General features: G+C 30.0%; 1 non-coding gene across 1 annotated transcript; it reads right to left on the reverse strand.

Moving 5' to 3' along the window:
• Positions 1-2,601: 2,601 nt before the first annotated feature.
• On the reverse strand, positions 2,602-2,710 carry TRNAL-CAA (transfer RNA leucine (anticodon CAA)). Its single transcript has 2 exons — positions 2,673-2,710; positions 2,602-2,647 (listed from the first exon to the last, which is right to left on the reverse strand). It is a non-coding gene; the product is annotated as a tRNA-Leu (tRNA).
• Positions 2,711-22,557: the final 19,847 nt, after the last annotated feature.

Here is a 22,557-nt window from a genome sequence, read left to right on the forward strand (position 1 = left end):
TTCTTTTCATACAAAGTACAAGAAAATAAAATTGTCAGAAGTGGAATTTGAACCGATGCCTCTTTACAGAGAACAGAACATTAATTTAGAGGAAGAACTGAATCTTAAGTCTGGCACCTAATACTGCCTGGCCATCCCGACAAGTACATCCGTATGTTATATTAAGTTGTCAATAAATGATTATAATTTACAAAAAAAAGATTTTGGGGTATCTTTCAGACAAATAATATGTACTGCTTGAAAAAAGTAACATAAAATCAAGTTCTTGGATTTATACAGTATACTACCGCTAAAGGTGAGCCATCAAAAATAATGCTTAAGAAAAACTGCTCAGGTTGTAATGATATCCTTTATAATAACTAAACAAATTATTTACTAAAATCTATATCATGGAAAAACAGATTTATTTGTCTAACAAGAAATTTTTGTAAACTTTTAGATATAGAGTCTGAGAGCCTAAATCTACTTTCAATTCCAATTTATTCTTTATTTTATAATTTGTTTACTGAATACTGAAAGGATGTTTTGCAAATAATACATTTGTTAAAACCTTTTTTCTACATGGAACTAAACTTAAGAATTTTTTAACTAGTCATTGTGTATTTATCACTTAGGAATAATGTCATTAATTCAACTCTATGGCAAAAAGTGCAATACTGGTGTGTAGATGGGATATCATACAATTTCTCCCATTTTCAAACTATTCTGTTCCCTATGTTTCTTTAAATAATTAGGCTGCACATTGTTAGAAATAAATGCTAACAAGATTCCAATGTCCAAGAGAAGGACTTTTAAAAGAGAATGGATGTCCTAAGGGCACTTGTTATTTTGCATGGTAGACTTATCCACAAATTAATATTTTTTCATACAAAGTACAAGAAAATAACATTGTCAGAAGTGGGATTTGTACCGACGCCTCTTTACAGAGACCAGAACACCCATTTAGAGGAAGAATGCAATCTTGAGTCTGACGCCTTAGACCTCTCGGCCATCCTGACAAGTACATCTGCCCATTAAATTAAGTTGGCAATAAAAGATTATAATGTACAAAAAAAAGGATTTTGGGGTATCTTTCAGCCAAATAATATGTACTGCTTGAAAAAAGTAACATAAAATCAAGAACTTGGATTTATACAGTATACTACCGCTAAAGGTGAGCCATCAAAAATAATACTTAAGAAAAACTGCTCAGGTTGTAATGATATCCTTTATAATAACTATACAAATTATTTACTAAAATCTCTTTCAGGAAAAAACAGATTTATTTGTCTAGCAAGTAATTTTTGTAAACTTTTAGATATAGAGTCTTAGAGCCTGAATCTACTTCCTATTCCAATTTATTCTTTGTTTTATGATTTGTTTACTGAATACTGAAAGGATGTTTTGCAAATAATACATTTGTAAAAACCTTTTTTCTACATTGAACTAAACTTAAGTATTTTTTAACTAGTCATTGTGTATTTATCACTTAGGAATAATGTCATTAATTCAACTCTATGGCAAAAAGTGCAATACTGGTGTGTAGATGGGATATCATACAATTTCTCCCATTTTCAAACTATTCTGTTCCCTATGTTTCTTTAAATAATTAGGCTGCACATTGTTAGAAATAAATGCTAACAAGATTCCAATGTCCAAGAGAAGGACTTTTAAAAGAGAATGGATGTCCTAAGGGCACTTGTTATTTTGCATGGTAGACTTATCCACAAATTAATATTTTTTCATACAAAGTACAAGAAAATAACATTGTCAGAAGTGGGATTTGTACCGACGCCTCTTTACAGAAACCAGAACACCAGTTTAGAGGAAGAACTGAATCTTGAGTCTGGTGCCTTAGACTGCTTGACTATCCTGACAAGTACATCTGTAAGTTAAATTTAGTTGTCAATGAATGATTATAATAATAAAAAAAGGATTTTGGGATATCTTTCAGACAAATAATATGTACTGCTTGAAAAAAGTAACATAAAATCAAGTTCTTGGATTTATATACTATCGCTAAAGGTGAGCCATCAAAAATAATACTTAAGAAAAACTGCTCAGGTTATAATGATATCCTTTATAATAACTAAACAATTTATTTACTAAAATCTATTTCAGGGATAAACAGATTTATTTGTCTAACAAGTCATTTTTGTAAACTTTTAGATACAGAGTCTGAGAGCCTAAATCTACTTTCAATTCCAATGTATTCTTTGTTTTATGATTTGTTTACTGAATACTGAAAAGGATGTTTTGCAAATAATACATTTGTGAAAACCTTTTTTCTACATGGAACTAAACTTAAGAATTTTTTAACTAGTCATTGTGTATTTATCACTTAGGAATAATGTAATTAATTCAACTCTATGGCAACAAGTGCAATATTGGTGTGTAGATGGGATATCATACAATTTCTCCCATTTTCAAACTATTCTGTTCCCTATGTTTCTTTAAATAATTAGGCTGCACATTGTTAGAAATAAATGGTAACAAGATTCCAATGTCCAAGAGAAGGACTTTTAAAAGAGAATGGATGTCCTAAGGGCACTTGTTATTTTGCATGGTAGACTTATCCACAAATTAATATTCTTTTCCTACAAAGTACAAGAAAATAAAAATCGTCAGAAGTGGGATTCGAACCCACGCCTCTTTACAGAGACCAGAACACCCATTTAGAGGAAGAATGCAATCTTGAGTCTGGCGCCTTAGACCGCTCGGCCATCCTGACAAGTACATCTACCCATTAAATTAAGTTGGCATTAAAAGATTATAATGTACAAAAAAAGGATTTTGGGGTATCTTTCAGCCAAATAATATGTACTGCTTGAAAAAAGTAACATAAAATCAAGAACTTGGATTTATACAGTATACTACCGCTAAAGGTGAGCCATCAAAAATAATACTTAAGAAAAACTGCTCAGGTTATAATGATATCCTCTATAATAACTATACAAATGATTTACTAATATCTCTTTCAGGAAAAACCAGATTTATGTGTAAAGCAAGTTTTTTTTTGTAAACTTTTAGATATAGAGTCTGAGAGTCTGAATCTACTTTCTATTCCAATTTATTCTTTGTTTTATGATTTGTTTACTGAATACTGAAATGATGTTTTGCAATAATACATTTGTGAAAACCTTTTTTCTACATGGAACTAAACTTAAGAATTTTTTAACTAGTCATTGTGTATTTATCACTTAGGAATAATGTCATTAATTCAACTCTATGGCAACAAGTGCAATATTGGTGTGTAGATGGGATATCATACAATTTCTCCCATTTTCAAACTATTCTGTTCCCTATGTTTCTTTAAATAATTAGGCTGCACATTGTTAGAAATAAATGATAACAAGATTCCAATGTCCAAGAGAAGGACTTTTAAAAGAGAATGGATGTTCTAAGGGCACTTGTTCTTTTGCATGGTAGACTTATCCACAAATTAATATTCTTTTCATACAAAGTACAAGAAAATAAAATAGTCAAAAGTGGGATTTGAACCCATGCCTCTTTAAAGAGACTAGAACACCCATTTAGAGGAAGAATGGAATCTCGAGTCTGGCACCTTGGACTGCTCAGCCACCCTGACAAGAACATCTGCACATTAAATTAAGTTGGCAATAAACGATTATAATATACAAAAAAAGGATTTTGGGGTATCTTTCAGACAAATAATATGTACTGCTTTAAAAACGTAACATAAAATCAAGAACTTGGATTTATACAGTATACTACCGCTAAAGGTGAGCCATCAAAAATAATACTTAAGAAAAATGTCTCAGGTTATAATGATATCCTCTATAATAACTATACAAATTATTTATTAAAATCTCTTTCAGGGAAAAACAGATTTATTTGTCTAACAAGAAATTTTTGTAAACTTTTAGATATAGAGTCTGAGAGCCTGAATCTACTTTTTATTCCAATTTATTCTTTGTTTTATGATTTGTTTACTGAATACTGAAAGGATGTTTTGCAAATAATACATTTGTGAAAACCTTTTTTCTACTTGGAACTAAACTTAAGAATTTTTTAACTAGTCATTGTGTATTTATCACTTAGGAATAATGTCATTAATTCAACTCTATGGCAACAAGTGCAATATTGGTGTGCAGATGGGATATCATACAATTTCTCCCATCTTCAATCTATTCTGTTCCCTATGTTTCTTTAAATAATTAGGCTGCACATTGTTAGAAATAAATGGTAACAAGATTTCAATGTCCAAGAGAAGGACTTTTAAAAGAGAATGGATGTCCTAAGAGCACTTGTTATTTTGCATGGTAGACTTATCAACAAATTAATATTCTTTTCATACAAAGTACAAGAAAATAAAATTGTCAGAAATGGAATTTGAACCGATGCCTCTTTACAGAGAACAGAACATTAATTTAGAGGAAGAACTGAATCTTAAGTCTGGCACCTAATACTGCCTGGCCATCCCGACAAGTACATCCGTATGTTATATTAAGTTGTCAATAAATGATTATAATTTACAAAAAAAAGATTTTGGGGTATCTTTCAGACAAATAATATGTACTGCTTGAAAAAAGTAACATAAAATCAAGTTCTTGGATTTATACAGTATACTACCGCTAAAGGTGAGCCATCAAAAATAATGCTTAAGAAAAATTGCTCAGGTTGTAATGATATCCTTTATAATAACTAAACAAATTATTTACTAAAATCTATATCATGGAAAAACAGATTTATTTGTCTAACAAGAAATTTTTGTAAACTTTTAGATATAGAGTCTGAGAGCCTAAATCTACTTTCAATTCCAATTTATTCTTTATTTTATAATTTGTTTACTGAATACTGAAAGGATGTTTTGCAAATAATACATTTGTTAAAACCTTTTTTTCTACATGGAACTAAACTTAAGAATTTTTTAACTAGTCATTGTGTATTTATCACTTAGGAATAATGTCATTAATTCAACTCTATGGCAAAAAGTGCAATATTGGTGTGTAGATGGGATATCATACAATTTCTCCCATCTTCAATCTATTCTGTTCCCTATGTTTCTTTAAATAATTAGGCTGCACATTGTTAGAAATAAATGGTAACAGGATTTCAATGTCCAAGAGAAGGACTTTTAAAAGAGAATGGATGTCCTAAGGGCACTTGTTATTTTGCATGGTAGACTTATCCATAAATTAATATTCTTTTCATACAAAGTACAAGAAAAAAAAAGTCAGAAGTGGGGCTTGAACCCATGCTTCTTTACAGAGACCAGAACACCCATTTAGAGAAAGAATGGAATCATGAGCTTGGCGCCTTAGACTGCTCGGCCATCCTGACAAGTACATCTTCCCATTAAATTAAGTTGGCAATAAAAGATTATAATGTACAAAAAAAGGGATTTTGGGGTATCTTTCAGACAAATAATATGTACTGCTTGAAAAAAGTCACATAAAATCAAGAACTTGGATTTATACAGTATACTACCGCTAAAGTTAAGCCATCAAAAATAATACTTAAGAAAAACTGCTCAGGTTATAATGATATCCTCTATAATAATTATACAAATGATTTATTAAAATCTCTTTCAGGGAAAAACAGATTTATTTGTCTAACATGTAATCTTTGTTAACTTTTAGAGACAGAGTCTGAGAGCCTCAATCTACTTTCTATTCCAATTTATTCTTTGTTTTATGATTTGTTTACTGAATACTGAAAGGATGTTTTGCAAATAAAACATTTGTGAAAACCTTTTTTCTACATGGAACTAAACTTAAGAATTTTTTAACTAGTCATTGTGTATTTATCACTTAGGAATAATGTCATTAATTCAACTCTATGGCAAAAAGTGCAATATTGGTGTGTAGATGGGATATCATACAATTTCTCCCATCTTCAATCTATTCTGTTCCCTATGTTTCTTTAAATAATTAGGCTGCACATTGTTAGAAATAAATGGTAACAAGATTTCAATGTCCAAGAGAAGGACTTTTAAAAGAGAATGGATGGCCTAAGGGCACTTGTTATTTTGCATGGTAGACTTATCCACAAATTAATATTCTTTTCATACAAAGTACAAGTAAATAATATAGTCAGAAGTGGGATTTGAACCCATGCCTCTTTACAGAAACCAGAACACCAGTTTAGAGGAAGAACTGAATCTTGAGTCTGGCACCTTAGACTGCTTTGCCATCCTGACAAGTACATCTGTATGTTAAATTAAGTTGTCAATAAATGATTATAATACAAAAAAAAAGGATTTTGGGATATCTTTCAGACAAATAATATGTACTGCTTGAAAAAAGTAACAAAATCAAGTTCTTGGATTTATATACTATCGCTAAAGGTGAGCCATCAAAAATAATACTTAAGAAAAACTGCTCAGGTTATAATGATATCCTTTATAATGACTAAACTAATTATTTACTAAAATCTATTTCAGGGAAAAACAGATTTATTTGTCTAACAAGTAATTTTTGTAAACTTTTAGATACAGAGTCTGAGAGCCTGAATCTACTTTTAATTCCAATTTATTCTTTGTTTTATGATTTGTTTACTGAATACTGAAAGGATGTTTTGCAAATAATACATTTGTGAAAACCTATTTTCTACATGGAACTAAACTTAAGATTTTTTTTAACTAGTCATTATGTATTTATCACTTAGGAATAATGTCATTAATTCAACCCTATGGCAAAAAGTGCAATATTGGTGTGTAGATGGGATATCATACAATTCCTCCCATCTTCAATCTATTCTGTTCCCTATGTTTCTTTAAATAATTAGGCTGCACATTGTTAGAAATAACTGGTAACAAGATTTCAATGTCCAAGAGACGGACTTTTAAAAGAGAATGGATGTCGTAAGGGCACTTGTTATTTTGCATGGTAGACTTACCCACAAATTAATATTCTTTTCATACAAAGTACAAGAAAAAAAATAGTCAGAAGTGGGGCTTGAACCTATGCCTCTTTACAGAGACCAGAACACCCATTTAGAGAAAGAATGGAATCATGAGCTTGGCGCCTTAGACTGCTCGGCCATCCTGACAAGTACATCTGCCCATTAAATTAAGTTGGCAATAAAAGATTATAATGTACAAAAAAAGGGATTTTGGGGTATCTTTCAGACAAATAATATGTACTGCTTGAAAAAAGTAACATAAAATCAAGAACTTGGATTTATACAGTATACTACCGCTAAAGTTAAGCCATCAAAAATAATACTTAAGAAAAACTGCTCAGGTTATAATGATATCCTCTATAATAATTATACAAATGATTTATTAAAATCTCTTTCAGGGAAAAACAGATTTATTTGTCTAACATGTAATCTTTGTAAACTTTTAGATACAGAGTCTGAGAGCCTCAATCTACTTTCTATTCCAATTTATTCTTTGTTTTATGATTTGTTTACTGAATACTGAAAGGATGTTTTGCAAATAAAACATTTGTGAAAACCTTTTTTTTACATGGAACTAAACTTAAGAATGTTTTAACTAGTCATTGTGTATTTATCACTTAGGAATAATGTCATTAATTCAACTCTATGGCAAAAAGTGCAATATTGGTGTGTAGATGGGATATCATACAATTTCTCCCATCTTCAATCTATTCTGTTCCCTATGTTTCTTTAAATAATTAGGCTGCACATTGTTAGAAATAAATGGTAACAAGATTTCAATGTCCAAGAGAAGGACTTTTAAAAGAGAATGGATGTCCTAAGGGCACTTGTTATTTTGCATGGTAGACTTATCCACAAATTAATATTCTTTTCATACAAATTAATATTCTTTTCATACAAAGTACAAGTAAATAATATAATCAGAAGTGGGATTTGAACCCATGCCTCTTTACAGAAACCAGAACACCAATTTAGAGGAAAAACTGAATCTTGAGTCTGGCGCCTTAGACTGCTTTGCCATCCTGACAAGTACATCTTTATGTTAAATTAAGTTGTCAATAAATGATTATAATAAAAAAAATGATTTTGGGGTATCTTTCAGACAAATAATATGTACTGCTTGGAAAAAGTAACATAAAATCAGTTCTTGGATTTATATACTATCGCTAAAGGTGAGCCATCAAAAATAATACTTAAGAAAAACATCTCAGGTTATAATGATATCCTTTATAATAACTAAACAAATTATTTACTAAAATCTATTTCTGGGAAAAACAGATTTATTTCTCTAACAAGTAATTTTTGTAAACTTTTAGATACAGAGTCTGAGAGCCTGAATCTACTTTCAATTCCAATGTATTCTTTGTTTTATGATTTGTTTACTGAATACTGAAAGGATGTTTTGCAAATAATACATTTGTGAAAACCTTTTTTATACATGAAACTAAACTTAAGAATTTTTTAACTAGTCATTGTGTATTTATCTTTTAGGAATAATGTCATTAATTCAACCCTATTGCAAAAAGTGCAATATTGGTGTGTAGATGGGATATCATACAATTTCTCCCATCTTCAATCTATTCTGTTCCCTATGTTTCTTTAAATAATTAGGCTGCACATTGTTAGAAATAAATGGTAACAAGATTTCAATATCCAAGAGAAGGACTTTTAAAAGAGAATGGATGTCCTAAGAGCACTTGTTATTTTGCATGGTAGACTTATCCACAAATTAATATTCTTTTCATACAAAGTACAAGAAAATAAAATTGTCAGAAGTGGGATTTGAACCGATGCCTCTTTACAGAGAACAGAACATTAATTTAGAGGAAGAACTGAATCTTAAGTCTGGCTCCTTATACTGCTTGGCCATCCCGACAAGTACATCCGTATGTTATATTAAGTTGTCAATAAATGATTATAATTTACAAAAAAAGGATTTTGGGGTATCTTTCAGACAAATAATATGTACTGCTTGAAAAAAGTAACATAAAATCAAGTTTTTGGATTTATACAGTATACTACCGCTAAAGGTGAGCCATCAAAAATAATACTTAAGAAAAACTGCTCAGGTTGTAATGATATCCTTTATAATAACTAAACAAATTATTTACTAAAATCTATTTCAGGGAAAAACAGATTTATTTGTCTAACAAGTAATTTTTGTAAACTTTTAGATACAGAGTCTGAGAGCCTGAATCTACTTTCAATTCCAATTTATTCTTTGTTTTATGATTTGTTTACTGAATACTGAAAGGATGTTTTGCAAATAATACATTTGTGAAAACCTTTTTTATACATGGAACTAAACTTAAGAATTTTTTAACTAGTCATTGTGTATTTATCACTTAGGAATAATGTCATTAATTCAACCCTATTGCAAAAAGTGCAATATTGGTGTGTAGATGGGATATCATACAATTTCTCCCATCTTCAATCTATTCTGTTCCCTATGTTTCTTTAAATAATTAGGCTGCACATTATTAGAAATAAATGGTAACAAGATTTCAATGTCCACGAGAAGGACTTTTAAAAGAGAATGGATGTCCTAAGAGCACTTGTTATTTTGCATGGTAGACTTATCCACAAATTAATATTCTTTTCATACAAAGTACAAGAACATAAAATTGTCAGAAGTGGAATTTGAACTGATGCCTCTTTACAGAGAACAGAACATTAATTTAGAGGAAGAACTGAATCTTAAGTCTGGCACCTAATACTGCCTGGCCATCTCGACAAGTACATCCGTATGTTATATTAAGTTGTCAATAAATGATTATAATTTACAAAAAAAAGATTTTGGGGTATCTTTCAGACAAATAATATGTACTGCTTGAAAAAAGTAACATAAAATCAAGTTCTTGGATTTATACAGTATACTACCGCTAAAGGTGAGCCATCAAAAATAATGCTTAAGAAAAACTGCTCAGGTTGTAATGATATCCTTTATAATAACTAAACAAATTATTTACTAAAATCTATATCATGGAAAAACAGATTTATTTGTCTAACAAGAAATTTTTGTAAACTTTTAGATATAGAGTCTGAGAGCCTAAATCTACTTTCAATTCCAATTTATTCTTTATTTTATAATTTGTTTACTGAATACTGAAAGGATGTTTTGCAAATAATACATTTGTTAAAACCTTTTTTCTACATGGAACTAAACTTAAGAATTTTTTAACTAGTCATTGTGTATTTATCACTTAGGAATAATGTCATTAATTCAACTCTATGGCAAAAAGTGCAATATTGGTGTGTAGATGGGATATCATACAATTTCTCCCATCTTCAATCTATTCTGTTCCCTATGTTTCTTTAAATAATTAGGCTGCACATTGTTAGAAATAAATGGTAACAGGATTTCAATGTCCAAGAGAAGGACTTTTAAAAGAGAATGGATGTCCTAAGGGCACTTGTTATTTTGCATGTTAGACTTATCCACAAATTAATATTCTTTTCATACAAAGTACAAGTAAATAATATAGTCAGAAGTGGGATTTGAACCCATGCCTCTTTACAGAAACCAGAACACCAGTTTAGAGGAAGAACTGAATCTTGAGTCTGGCACCTTAGACTGCTTTGCCATCCTGACAAGTACATCTGTATGTTAAATTAAGTTGTCAATAAATGATTATAATAAAAAAAAATGATTTTGGGGTATCTTTCAGACAAATAATATGTACTGCTTGGAAAAAGTAACATAAAATCAAGTTCTTGGATTTATAAATTATCGCTGAAGGTGAGCCATCAAAAATAATACTTAAGAAAAACTGCTCAGGTTATAATGATATCCTTTATAATAACTAAACAAATAATTTACTAAAATCTATTTCAGGGAAAAACAGATTTATTTGTCTAACAAGTAATTTTTGTAAACTTTTAGATACAGAGTCTGAGAGCCTGAATCTACTTTTAATTCCAATTTATTCTTTGTTTTATGATTTGTTTACTGAATACTGAAAGGATGTTTTGCAAATAATACATTTGTGAAAACCTATTTTCTACATGGAACTAAACTTAAGATTTTTTTAACTAGTCATTATGTATTTATCACTTAGGAATAATGTCATTAATTCAACCCTATGGCAAAAAGTGCAATATTGGTGTGTAGAAGGGATATCATACAATTCCTCCCATCTTCAATCTATTCTGTTCCCTATGTTTCTTTAAATAATTAGGCTGCACATTGTTAGAAATAACTGGTAACAAGATTTCAATGTCCAAGAGAAGGACTTTTAAAAGAGAATGGATGTCGTAAGGGCACTTGTTATTTTGCATGGTAGACTTATCCACAAATTAATATTCTTTTCATACAAAGTACAAGAAAAAAAATAGTCAGAAGTGGGGCTTGAACCTATGCCTCTTTACAGAGACCAGAACACCCATTTAGAGAAAGAATGGAATCATGAGCTTGGCGCCTTAGACTGCTCGGCCATCCTGACAAGTACATCTGCCCATTAAATTAAGTTGGCAATAAAAGATTATAATGTACAAAAAAAGGGATTTTGGGGTATCTTTCAGACACATAATATGTACTGCTTGAAAAAAGTAACATAAAATCAAGAACTTGGATTTATACAGTATACTACCGCTAAAGTTAAGCCATCAAAAATAATACTTAAGAAAAACTGCTCAGGTTATAATGATATCCTCTATAATAATTATACAAATGATTTATTAAAATCTCTTTCAGGGAAAAACAGATTTATTTGTCTAACATGTAATCTTTGTAAACTTTTAGATACAGAGTCTGAGAGCCTCAATCTACTTTCTATTCCAATTTATTTTTTGTTTTATGATTTGTTTACTGAATACTGAAAGGATGTTTTGCAAATAAAACATTTGTGAAAACCTTTTTTTTACATGGAACTAAACTTAAGAATGTTTTAACTAGTCATTGTGTATTTATCACTTAGGAATAATGTCATTAATTCAACTCTATGGCAAAAAGTGCAATATTGGTGTGTAGATGGGATATCATACAATTTCTCCCATCTTCAATCTATTCTGTTCCCTATGTTTCTTTAAATAATTAGGCTGCACATTGTTAGAAATAAATGGTAACAAGATTTCAATGTCCAAGAGAAGGACTTTTAAAAGAGAATGGATGTCCTAAGGGCACTTGTTATTTTGCATGGTAGACTTATCCACAAATTAATATTCTTTTCATACAAATTAATATTCTTTTCATACAAAGTACAAGTAAATAATATAATCAGAAGTGGGATTTGAACCCATGCCTCTTTACAGAAACCAGAACACCAATTTAGAGGAAAAACTGAATCTTGAGTCTGGCGCCTTAGACTGCTTTGCCATCCTGACAAGTACATCTTTATGTTAAATTAAGTTGTCAATAAATGATTATAATTAAAAAAATGATTTTGGGGTATCTTTCAGACAAATAATATGTACTGCTTGGAAAAAGTAACATAAAATCAGTTCTTGGATTTATATACTATCGCTAAAGGTGAGCCATCAAAAATAATACTTAAGAAAAACATCTCAGGTTATAATGATATCCTTTATAATAACTAAACAAATTATTTACTAAAATCTATTTCTGGGAAAAACAGATTTATTTGTCTAACAAGTAATTTTTGTAAACTTTTAGATACAGAGTCTGAGAGCCTGAATCTACTTTCAATTCCAATGTATTCTTTGTTTTATGATTTGTTTACTGAATACTGAAAGGATGTTTTGCAAATAATACATTTGTGAAAACCTTTTTTATACATGAAACTAAACTTAAGATTTTTTTAACTAGTCATTGTGTATTTATCTTTTAGGAATAATGTCATTAATTCAACCCTATTGCAAAAAGTGCAATATTGGTGTGTAGATGGGATATCATACAATTTCTCCCATCTTCAATCTATTCTGTTCCCTATGTTTCTTTAAATAATTAGGCTGCACATTGTTAGAAATAAATGGTAACAAGATTTCAATGTCCAAGAGAAGGACTTTTAAAAGAGAATGGATGTCCTAAGAGCACTTGTTATTTTGCATGGTAGACTTATCCACAAATTAATATTCTTTTCATACAAAGTACAAGAAAATAAAATTGTCAGAAGTGGGATTTGAACCGATGCCTCTTTACAGAGAACAGAACATTAATTTAGAGGAAGAACTGAATCTTAAGTCTGGCTCCTTATACTGCTTGGCCATCCCGACAAGTACATCCGTATGTTATATTAAGTTGTCAATAAATGATTATAATTTACAAAAAAAGGATTTTGGGGTATCTTTCAGACAAATAATATGTACTGCTTGAAAAAAGTAACATAAAATCAAGTTCTTGGATTTATATACTATCGCTGAAGGTGAGCCATCAAAAATAATACTTAAGAAAAACTGCTCAGGTTATAATGATATCCTTTATAATAACTAAACAAATAATTTACTAAAATCTATTTCAGGGAAAAACAGATTTATTTGTCTAACAAGAAATTTTTGTAAACTTTTAGATACAGAGTCTGAGAGCCTGAATCTACTTTTAATTCCAATTTATTCTTTGTTTTATGATTTGTTTACTGAATACTGAAAGGATGTTTTGCAAATAATACATTTGTGAAAACCTATTTTCTACATGGAACTAAACTTAAGAATTTTTTAACTAGTCATTGTGTAATTATCACTTAGGAATAATGTCATTAATTCAACCCTATGGCAAAAAGTGCAATATTGGTGTGTAGAAGGGATATCATACAATTCCTCCCATCTTCAATCTATTCTGTTCCCTATGTTTCTTTAAATAATTAGGCTGCACATTGTTAGAAATAAATGGTAACAAGATTTCAATGTCCAAGAGAAGGACTTTTAAAAGAGAATGGATGTCGTAAGGGCACTTGTTATTTTGCATGGTAGACTTATCCACAAATTAATATTCTTTTCATACAAAGTACAAGAAAAAAAATAGTCAGAAGTGGGGCTTGAACCCATGCCTCTTTACAGAGACCAGAACACCCATTTAGAGAAAGAATGGAATCATGAGCTTGGCGCCTTAGACTGCTCGGCCATCCTGACAAGTACATCTCCCCATTAAATTAAGTTGGCAATAAAAGATTATAATGTACAAAAAAAGGGATTTTGGGGTATCTTTCAGACAAATAATATGTACTGCTTGAAAAAAGTAACATAAAATCAAGAACTTGGATTTATACAGTATACTACCGCTAAAGTTAAGCCATCAAAAATAATACTTAAGAAAAACTGCTCAGGTTATAATGATATCCTCTATAATAATTATACAAATGATTTATTAAAATCTCTTTCAGGGAAAAACAGATTTATTTGTCTAACATGTAATCTTTGTAAACTTTTAGATACAGAGACTGAGAGCCTCAATCTACTTTCTATTCCAATTTATTCTTTGTTTTATGATTTGTTTACTGAATACTGAAAGGATGTTTTGCAAATAAAACATTTGTGAAAACCTTTTTTCTACATGGAACTAAACTTAAGAATTTTTTAACTAGTCATTGTGTATTTATCACTTAGGAATAATGTCATTAATTCAACTCTATGGCAAAAAGTGCAATATTGGTGTGTAGATGGGATATCATACAATTTCTCCCATCTTCAATCTATTCTGTTCCCTATGTTTCTTTAAATAATTAGGCTGCACATTGTTAGAAATAAATGGTAACAAGATTTCAATGTCCAAGAGAAGGACTTTTAAAAGAGAATGGATGTCCTAAGGGCACTTGTTATTTTGCATGGTAGACTTATCCACAAATTAATATTCTTTTCATACAAAGTACAAGTAAATAATATAGTCAGAAGTGGGATTTGAACCCATGCCTCTTTACAGAAACCAGAACACCAGTTTAGAGGAAGAACTGAATCTTGAGTCTGGCACCTTAGACTGCTTTGCCATCCTGACAAGTACATCTGTATGTTAAATTAAGTTGTCAATAAATGATTATAATAAAAAAAAGGATTTTGGGATATCTTTCAGACAAATAATATGTACTGCTTGAAAAAAGTAACAAAATCAAGTTCTTGGATTTATATACTATCGCTAAAGGTGAGCCATCAAAAATAATACTTAAGAAAAACTGCTCAGGTTATAATGATATCCTTTATAATAACTAAACTAATTATTTACTAAAATCTATTTCAGGGAAAAACAGATTTATTTGTCTAACAAGTAATTTTTGTAAACTTTTAGATACAGAGTCTGAGAGCCTGAATCTACTTTTAATTCCAATTTATTCTTTGTTTTATGATTTGTTTACTGAATACTGAAAGGATGTTTTGCAAATAATACATTTGTGAAAACCTATTTTCTACATGGAACTAAACTTAAGATTTTTTTAACTAGTCATTATGTATTTATCACTTAGGAATAATGTCATTAATTCAACCCTATGGCAAAAAGTGCAATATTGGTGTGTAGAAGGGATATCATACAATTCCTCCCATCTTCAATCTATTCTGTTCCCTATGTTTCTTTAAATAATTAGGCTGCACATTGTTAGAAATAAATGGTAACAAGATTTCAATGTCCAAGAGAAGGACTTTTAAAAGAGAATGGATGTCGTAAGGGCACTTGTTATTTTGCATGGTAGACTTATCCACAAATTAATATTCTTTTCATACAAAGTACAAGAAAAAAATAGTCAGAAGTGGGGCTTGAACCCATGCCTCTTTACAGAGACCAGAACACCCATTTAGAGAAAGAATGGAATCATGAGCTTGGCACCTTAGACTGCTCGGCCATCCTGACAATTACATCTGCCCATTAAATTAAGTTGGCAATAAAAGATTATAATGTACAAAAAAAGGGATTTTGGGGTATCTTTCAGACAAATAATATGTACTGCTTGAAAAAAGTAACATAAAATCAAGAACTTGGATTTATACAGTATACTACCGCTAAAGTTAAGCCATCAAAAATAATACTTAAGAAAAACTGCTCAGGTTATAATGATATCCTCTATAATAATTATACAAATGATTTATTAAAATCTCTTTCAGGGAAAAACAGATTTATTTGTCTAACATGTAATCTTTGTAAACTTTTAGATACAGAGTCTGAGAGCCTCTATCTACTTTCTATTCCAATTTATTCTTTGTTTTATGATTTGTTTACTGAATACTGAAAGGATGTTTTGCAAATAAAACATTTGTGAAAACCTTTTTTCTACATGGAACTAAACTTAAGAATTTTTTAACTAGTCATTGTGTATTTATCACTTAGGAATAATGTCATTAATTCAACTCTATGGCAAAAAGTGCAATATTGGTGTGTAGATGGGATATCATACAATTTCTCCCATCTTCAATCTATTCTGTTCCCTATGTTTCTTTAAATAATTAGGCTGCACATTGTTAGAAATAAATGGTAACAAGATTTCAATGTCCAAGAGAAGGACTTTTAAAAGAGAATGGATGTCCTAAGGGCACTTGTTATTTTGCATGGTAGACTTATCCACAAATTAATATTCTTTTCATACAAATTAATATTCTTTTCATACAAAGTACAAGTAAATAATATAATCAGAAGTGGGATTTGAACCCATGCCTCTTTACAGAAACCAGAACACCAATTTAGAGGAAAAACTGAATCTTGAGTCTGGCGCCTTAGACTGCTTTGCCATCCTGACAAGTACATCTTTATGTTAAATTAAGTTGTCAATAAATGATTAAAATAAAAAAAATGATTTTGGGGTATCTTTCAGACAAATAATATGTACTGCTTGGAAAAAGTAACATAAAATCAGTTCTTGGATTTATATACTGTACTATCGCTAAAGGTGAGCCATCAAAAATAATACTTAAGAAAAACATCTCAGGTTATAATGATATCCTTTATAATAACTAAACAAATTATTTACTAAAATCTATTTCTGGGAAAAACAGATTTATTTGTCTAACAAGTAATTTTTGTAAACTTTTAGATACAGAGTCTGAGAGCCTGAATCTACTTTCAATTCCAATGTATTCTTTGTTTTATGATTTGTTTACTGAATACTGAAAGGATGTTTTGCAAATAATACATTTGTGAAAACCTTTTTTATACATGAAACTAAACTTTAGAATTTTTTAACTAGTCATTGTGTATTTATCTTTTAGGAATAATGTCATTAATTCAACCCTATTGCAAAAAGTGCAATATTGGTGTGTAGATGGGATATCATACAATTTATCCCATCTTCAATCTATTCTGTTCCCTATGTTTCTTTAAATAATTAGGCTGCACATTATTAGAAATAAATGGTAACAAGATTTCAATGTCCAAGAGAAGGACTTTTAAAAGAGAATGGATGTCCTAAGAGCACTTGTTATTTTGCATGGTAGACTTATCCACAAATTAATATTCTTTTCATACAAAGTACAAGAAAATAAAATTGTCAGAAGTGGAATTTGAACCGATGCCTCTTTACAGAGAACAGAACATTAATTTAGAGGAAGAACTGAATCTTAAGTCTGGCACCTAATACTGCCTGGCCATCCCGACAAGTACATCCGTATGTTATATTAAGTTGTCAATAAATGATTATAATTTACAAAAAAAGGATTTTGGGGTATCTTTCAGACAAATAATATGTACTGCTTGAAAAAAGTAACATAAAATCAAGTTCTTGGATTTATATAGTATACTACCGCTAAAGGTGAGCCATCAAAAATAATGCTTAAGAAAAACTGCTCAGGTTGTAATGATATCCTTTATAATAACTAAACAAATTATTTACTAAAATCTATTTCAGGGAAAAACAGATTTATTTGTCTAACAAGTAATTTTTGTAAACTTTTAGATACAGAGTCTGAGAGCCTGAATCTACTTTCAATTCCAATTTATTCTTTGTTTTATGATTTGTTTACTGAAAACTGAAAGGATGTTTTGCAAATAATACATTTGTGAAAACCTTTTTTATACATGGAACTAAACTTAAGAATTTTTTAACTAGTCATTGTGTATTTATCACTTAGGAATAATGTCATTAATTCAACCCTATTGCAAAAAGTGCAATATTGGTGTGTAGATGGGATATCATACAATTTCTCCCATCTTCAATCTATTCTGTTCCCTATGTTTCTTTAAATAATTAGGCTGCACATTGTTAGAAATAAATGGTAACAAGATTTCAATGTCCAAGAGAAGGACTTTTAAAAGAGAATGGATGTCCTAAGAGCACTTGTTATTTTGCATGGTAGACTTATCCACAAATTAATATTCTTTTCATACAAAGTACAAGAAAATAAAATTGTCAGAAGTGGAATTTGAACCGATGCCTCTTTACAGAGAACAGAACATTAATTTAGAGGAAGAACTGAATCTTAAGTCTGGCACCTAATACTGCCTGGCCATCCCGACAAGTACATCCGTATGTTATATTAAGTTGTCAATAAATGATTATAATTTACGAAAAAAAGATTTTGGGGTATCTTTCAGACAAATAATATGTATTGCTTGAAAAAAGTAACATAAAATCAAGTTCTTGGATGTATACAGTATACTACCGCTAAAGGTGAGCCATCAAAAATAATGCTTAAGAAAAACCGCTCAGGTTGTAATGATATCCTTTATAATAACTAAACAAATTATTTACTAAAATCTATATCATGGAAAAACAGATTTATTTGTCTAACAAGAAATTTTTGTAAACTTTTAGATACAGAGTCTGAGAGCCTAAATCTACTTTCAATTCCAATTTATTCTTTATTTTATGATTTGTTTACTGAATACTGAAAGGATGTTTTGCAAATAATACATTTGTTAAAACCTTTTTTCTACATGGAACTAAACTTAAGAATTTTTTAACTAGTCATTGTGTATTTACCACTTAGGAATAATGTCATTAATTCAACTCTATGGCAAAAAGTGCAATATTGGTGTGTAGATGGGATATCATACAATTTCTCCCATCTTCAATCTATTCTGTTCCCTATGTTTCTTTAAATAATTAGGCTGCACATTGTTAGAAATAAATGGTAACAGGATTTCAATGTCCAAGAGAAGGACTTTTAAAAGAGAATGGATGTCGTAAGGGCACTTGTTATTTTGCATGGTAGACTTATCCACAAATTAATATTCTTTTCATACAAAGTACAAGTAAATAATATAGTCAGAAGTGGGATTTGAACCCATGCCTCTTTACAGAAACCAGAACACCAGTTTAGAGGAAGAACTGAATCTTGAGTCTGGCACCTTAGACTGCTTTGCCATCCTGACAAGTACATCTGTATGTTAAATTAAGTTGTCAATAAATGATTATAATAAAAAAAATGATTTTGGGGTATCTTTCAGACAAATAATATGTACTGCTTGAAAAAAGTAACATAAAATCAAGTTCTTGGATTTATATACTATCGCTAAAGGTGAGCCATCAAAAATAATACTTAAGAAAACTGCTCAGGTTATAATGATATCCTTTATAATAACTAAACAAATAATTTACTAAAATCTATTTCAGGGAAAAACAGATTTATTTGTCTAACAAGTAATTTTTGTAAACTTTTAGATACAGAGTCTGAGAGCCTGAATCTACTTTTAATTCCAATTTATTCTTTGTTTTATGATTTGTTTACTGAATACTGAAAGGATGTTTTGCAAATAATACATTTGTGAAAACCTATTTTCTACATGGAACTAAACTTAAGAATTTTTTAACTAGTCATTGTGTAATTATCACTTAGGAATAATGTCATTAATTCAACCCTATGGCAAAAAGTGCAATATTGGTGTGTAGATGGGATATCATACAATTCCTCCCATCTTCAATCTATTCTGTTCCCTATGTTTCTTTAAATAATTAGGCTGCACATTGTTAGAAATAAATGGTAACAAGATTTCAATGTCCAAGAGAAGGACTTTTAAAAGAGAATGGATGTCGTAAGGGCACTTGTTATTTTGCATGGTAGACTTATCCACAAATTAATATTCTTTTCATACAAAGTACAAGAAAAAAAATAGTCAGAAGTGGGGCTTGAACCCATGCCTCTTTACAGAGACCAGAACACCCATTTAGAGAAAGAATGGAATCATGAGCTTGGCGCCTTAGACTGCTCGGCCATCCTGACAAGTACATCTGTCCATTAAATTAAGTTGGCAATAAAAGATTATAATGTACAAAAAAGGGATTTTGGGGTATCTTTCAGACAAATAATATGTACTGCTTGAAAAAATTAACATAAAATCAAGAACTTAGATTTATACAGTATACTACCGCTAAAGTTAAGCCATCAAAAATAATACTTAAGAAAAACTGCTCAGGTTATAATGATATCTTCTATAATAATTATACAAATGATTTATTAAAATCTCTTTCAGGGAAAAACAGATTTATTTGTCTAACATGTAATCTTTGTAAACTTTTAGATACAGAGTCTGAGAGCCTCAATCTACTTTCTATTCCAATTTATTCTATGTTTTATGATTTGTTTACTGAATACTGAAAGGATGTTTTGCAAATAAAACATTTGTGAAAACCTTTTTTCTACATGGAACTAAACTTAAGAATTATTTAACTAGTCATTGTGTATTTATCACTTAGGAATAATGTCATTAATTCAACTCTATGGCAAAAAGTGCAATATTGGTGTGTAGATGGGATATCATACAATTTCTCCCATCTTCAATCTATTCTGTTCCCTATGTTTCTTTAAATAATTAGGCTGCACATTGTTAGAAATAAATGGTAACAAGATTTCAATGTCCAAGAGAAGGACTTTTAAAAGAGAATGGATGTCCTAAGGGCACTTGTTATTTTGCATGGTAGACTTATCCACAAATTAATATTCTTTTCATACAAAGTACAAGTAAATAATATAGTCAGAAGTGGGATTTGAACCCATGCCTCTTTACAGAAACCAGAACACCAGTTTAGAGGAAGAACTGAATCTTGAGTCTGGCACCTTAGACTGCTTTGCCATCCTGACAAGTACATCTGTATTTTAAATTAAGTTGTCAATAAATGATTATAATAAAAAAAAGGATTTTGGGATATCTTTCAGACACATAATATGTACTGCTTGAAAAAAGTAACAAAATCAAGTTCTTGGATTTATATACTATCGCTAAAGGTGAGCCATCAAAAATAATACTTAAGAAAAACTGCTCAGGTTATAATGATATCCTTTATAATAACTAAACTAATTATTTACTAAAATCTATTTCAGGGAAAAACAGATTTATTTGTCTAACAAGTAATTTTTGTAAACTTTTAGATACAGAGTCTAAGAGCCTCAATCTACTTTCTATTCCAATTTATTCTTTGTTTTATGATTTGTTTACTGAATACTGAAAGGATGTTTTGCAAATAATACATTTGTGAAAACCTATTTTCTACATGGAACTAAACTTAAGATTTTTTTTAACTAGTCATTATGTATTTATCACTTAGGAATAATGTCATTAATTCAACCCTATGGCAAAAAGTGCAATATTGGTGTGTAGAAGGGATATCATACAATTCCTCCCATCTTCAATCTATTCTGTTCCCTATGTTTCTTTAAATAATTAGGCTGCACATTGTTAGAAATAAATGGTAACAAGATTTCAATGTCCAAGAGAAGGACTTTTAAAAGAGAATGGATGTCGTAAGGGCACTTGTTATTTTGCATGGTAGACTTATCCACATATTAATATTCTTTTCATACAAAGTACAAGAAAAAAAATAGTCAGAAGTGGGGCTTGAACCCATGCCTCTTTACAGAGACCAGAACACCCATTTAGAGAAAGAATGGAATCATGAGCTTGGCGCCTTAGACTGCTCGGCCATCCTGACAAGTACATCTGTCCATTAAATTAAGTTGGCAATAAAAGATTATAATGTACAAAAAAAGGGATTTTGGGGTATCTTTCAGACAAATAATATGTACTGCTTGAAAAAAGTAACATAAAATCAAGAACTTGGATTTATACAGTATACTACCGCTAAAGTTAAGCCATCAAAAATAATACTTAAGAAAAACTGCTCAGGTTATAATGATATCCTCTATAATAATTATACAAATGATTTATTAAAATCTCTTTCAGGGAAAAACAGATTTATTTGTCTAACATGTAATCTTTGTAAACTTTTAGATACAGAGTCTGAGAGCCTCAATCTACTTTCTATTCCAATTTATTCTTTGTTTTATGATTTGTTTACTGAATACTGAAAGGATGTTTTGCAAATAAAACATTTGTGAAAACCTTTTTTCTACATGGAACTAAACTTAAGAATTATTTAACTAGTCATTGTGTATTTATCACTTAGGAATAATGTCATTAATTCAACTCTATGGCAAAAAGTGCAATATTGGTGTGTAGATGGGATATCATACAATTTCTCCCATCTTCAATCTATTCTGTTCCCTATGTTTCTTTAAATAATTAGGCTGCACATTGTTAGAAATAAATGGTAACAAGATTTCAATGTCCAAGAGAAGGACTTTTAAAAGAGAATGGATGTTCCTAAGGGCACTTGTTATTTTGCATGGTAGACTTATCCACAAATTAATATTCTTTTCATACAAAGTACAAGTAAATAATATAGTCAGAAATGGGATTTGAACCCATGCCTCTTTACAGAAACCAGAACACCAGTTTAGAGGAAGAACTGAATCTTGAGTCTGGCACCTTAGACTGCTTTGCCATCCTGACAAGTACATCTGTATTTTAAATTAAGTTGTCAATAAATGATTATAATAAAAAAAAGGATTTTGGGATATCTTTCAGACAAATAATATGTACTGCTTGAAAAAAGTAACATAAAATCAAGT

Source organism: Pseudophryne corroboree, chromosome 8 (genome assembly GCF_028390025.1).
Source record: "Pseudophryne corroboree isolate aPseCor3 chromosome 8, aPseCor3.hap2, whole genome shotgun sequence".
Taxonomy (NCBI): Eukaryota; Metazoa; Chordata; class Amphibia; order Anura; family Myobatrachidae; genus Pseudophryne; species Pseudophryne corroboree.